Raw genomic sequence first — 3,794 nt, forward strand, 5'->3', positions numbered from 1 at the left:
TACAGCCAGCACAGGCACTTCGAAAAGTAACTTCTGAGCACACCCGTCTGTAAGTCGGAGTTAATTGGAGCTGTACTGTATTTTAAAAACATTTAGACCTGGCAAACCAAAGAGTGTACTGGCCAATCAGTGACATGTATCAACAAATTAACTGGGGTAGAAAAAGAAAAGCAGCAGTGCTCCAGCCTCCAGGCTCAGATTTGAGCATCTGCAGTAAGTCACGAAACTCCGCTGTAGTTCAGAGCATGTCCACTAGAGGAAGAAAGATGAAAAGGTTCAACTAGCCCCATGAATTGAGTAGAATCTACTCAGTAGATTCAACCAGTCCCTTTTGTAGAGGACTGCTCATGTGAGTACTGTCTATGTACTGTAGATGGGGCAATGGCTTCACTGTAAACAAACACCTATTGACTGGGTAAGTCATCAAGCAATTTACCGGAAGTGCATTTTCTGGTAAAACAAAGAACGAATGAAAGTGTGATCTCAAACAATGCAAGGACTTACACATGAATGGTAAATATCGTATAATACTGAAACAGAGCACACCTAACTAGAATCAGATGGATTTACAGAAGATCTAGTGCCAAATATGCAAAGTAATAGCTGACATCTGGGCATGACCTAGGATGAAACATCAGTTACATTGCAATCAATTGTTTTATTTAACCTTTATTTTTGACAGGGAAGTCATACTGAGACTAGCGTCTCTTTTACAGATGAGCCATGCATAAATACATCAAACGTACAATATACAAAATTACTAAACATATTAAGAAAAACTGACATTTAGCAACATAGAGGTCTCCGATCATTACTCTGATGACTAATAAGTCATCCATTTCTTTCTAGTTTACAGTATGGTGAATAAACTAATGGTTTGGCGGGCATTCAAAAAGAACAATCAGAAACGACAAAGAGCAGGGGACTGACTTACATTTACAAAGTCCCCGCCTTGGATCTTGAAGTCCTTAATCACCCGAGCAGATTACGCAATAAAAAACAAACATCAACTGGCAAGCTTATTATCTAACAATCAAATTAAACCTTTTTTTCTTCATATTGTATCAAACCACATCATAACATGAGAGAATGTGCTAGGATTGAAAAGCCTTACCAATACAAAGACACTAAATACCCCACAAGATATACACAGTGTACAAAACATTAGGAACACCCTACTCTTTCTATGAGACTGACCATGTTAATCCAGGTGAACGCTATGATTCCTTGTTGATGTTACTTGCTAAATCCACTTCAATCAGTGTAGATGAAGGGGAGGAGACAGGTGAAATTATGTTTTTTTTGAGACATGGATTGTGTGTGTGTGTGCCATTCAGAGAGTGAATGGGCAAGACAAAATATTTAAGTACCTTTGAACGGGGTATGGTAATAGGTGCCAGGCGCACCGGCTTAAAGGTGTCAAGAACTGCAATGATGCTGGGTTTTTCACGCTCAACAATTTCCTGTGTGTATCAAGAATGGTCCACCACCCAAAGGGCATCCAGCCAATTTGACACAACTGTGGGAAGCATTTGAGTCAACATGGGCCAGCATCCCTGTGGAATGCCTTCGACACATTGTAGAGTCCATGCCCCAACGAATTGAGGCTGTTCTGAGGGCAAAAAGGGGTGCAACTTAATATTAGGAAGGTGTTTCTAATGTTTTGTACACTGTGTAGGTTTTATGGATAAAATAATTATTTCATATGCATGTTTCTGCTTGTAAGCAACAATGACTAGTCAGTCACAATTTCCATTGTTGTGATTTTGATGTCACATCAAAAATACATATACAATATACAATACATAACACTCATCCCATCTTCTTCCATCATCCCACTCAAGCATACCTGTGGAATATGCAGCCTTTAAATCCGATAGGAGAGAGTTTGTACAGATAAATTAGCATGGTAGTCTCCTTTAATTAATCCTCTTTGTTCCTGGAGGAACCTAAGGCCTGTACTAAAGTTTTCCAACATTGCCGGGCTTTGGCTGCTTTCTTTGCTTCAGGCCATGCCAAGTAGTTCCTCCATGCTGTATTGATAGAAAAGTCAGCAGAGTATACAGAAAGCCCCTATAGTTTACTAAAACTGAAAGAGCTACATTTCCTGAAGATTTATGTTGAAGGAGTTCTTTTTACACCTCCCCTCATCATGTCACATTGTCTCCATAGTTAGAATGTTAGAGAGTTGCTGTCTCTGTGATTGTTTATCTCCCCACAGAAAATCACTATCTGCAAACTACAATTAAAGACTTCAATTAACACACAGACATTTTCTAATGCCTTCACAACAAGTGTAAAGGGAGAGAGAGACAGAGGTTGTGGTCCGATACAGTACCTTTCTCCCATTAGGGTGCACAGAAGGTTTCACATATTGCGGAGTTGACCCATCTCAAAGGAACTGCCGACATTACGGTCTTCTAACTTGTGCTTAACAGCCAAAACAACAAGTGAAATGGGATGTTTACCAAAATTACCACCTGTACTGGGGAAAACAACACTCTATACACTTGTTCCACTAAGTGGACACAATGGCCACTGACAAGGCTGCTGGTACATTATTTTATCTAATACTGTGCTCTCTTTAAGGGTCAACAACTTTACTCTATGCTAATGATAGCTAGAGTGAGGTATGTGGGGTGGGGAAGGGAGGGGAGAGGGGTCTACGGCTCCAAAGCAGAGGGCTTTATAAAGACAACACCTTAACCTGCTAGATACTTGTATCAGGTGAGCAATAAAATCTGTCCTGACTACAGCCTTTCATACAGTGACTGTGCTTGTATCTGTAGATGGGTACAGTTGGGTGGTCAGTGCGAGTAGATAAGCAAGTGGACCGAGGATCAATAGACACTCTAGTGTCCATAGAGATTCCCTTACCTGAATTCCCCAGTGCAGATCTGCCTGTAAAAGACAAAATAAGGGAATTAACGTGGAACCCCGTATTATCGGCATATTCAACAGCGTTTATGAAATATATTACCTTCAACAGTGTTATCTTGTGATCAAGCCATCAAAGTTTTGTGATTATTGGTGTCGTAAAAATGTTAGCTAACGGGTTAGCAATTAGCATGTTTGACATTTCAGTGGAAAAACTACTATTATCAGCTTTTTGATAAGCGGTTTAGCAAAAAAAATACGTTCCGTATTATCGGCATACGGTCCCCAGTTATCAGCCACCTTACTATTTTGTCCAATGACAAGATATATCCGTTTAATTTTGTTGAAAAAAGAGACACCAACCTCGTATCCAAAATGTTTACTAGATAGTTGACTACTTCGCTAGCCTTCCGGTAAAAAATTATGACTTGCCTGTCAACTTTTCATTGCGTAGCGCCCTCCTGTGGACTCTTAAGAAATGGTTCTTCACCAACATATTCAGTGTTGTAACCAAATAATGTCTCATTGTTTGTTTTACAGATTAATCTTATGTTTTGAGAAAGTAGATAACAGTTGAGTACTAAAATATGAGTATTAATAATTTACATCAAATACAACTAATTTCAGTTATGTGTATTGACATAAACAATGAAAACACTGTTGGAGTTTGTGTTGCAGAGATGCACTTGGAAAGTAAAGGAAGAAATACACAAGATGGGTTGAATAAATATATATATTATATTTTAGACATTTATTTTTTTGAACAAATAAATAATTTCATATGAACACAAAACAAACAATTCAATCTCGACCTCCATCCCTATATTGTCACAAAAATCACAAACGCTACCTCTGGATCCCACTGCACACACCTGCAGTGGAACCAGTGCTGGCAGAAGTCACAACAGCACACCCAT

At 39.1% G+C, this 3,794-nt stretch overlaps 1 long non-coding RNA gene across 1 annotated transcript; it reads right to left on the reverse strand.

Moving 5' to 3' along the window:
• Positions 1 to 651: 651 nt before the first annotated feature.
• LOC311150200 lies at positions 652 to 3,292 on the reverse strand. Its single transcript, XR_014615084.1, has 4 exons — positions 2,981 to 3,292; positions 2,878 to 2,901; positions 2,339 to 2,430; positions 652 to 2,033 (listed from the first exon to the last, which is right to left on the reverse strand). It is a non-coding gene; the product is annotated as an uncharacterized lncRNA (long non-coding RNA).
• Positions 3,293 to 3,794: the final 502 nt, after the last annotated feature.

This window comes from Coregonus lavaretus, assembly GCF_964263955.1.
Source record: "Coregonus lavaretus genome assembly, chromosome: 22".
Lineage (NCBI taxonomy): Eukaryota > Metazoa > Chordata > Actinopteri > Salmoniformes > Salmonidae > Coregonus > Coregonus lavaretus.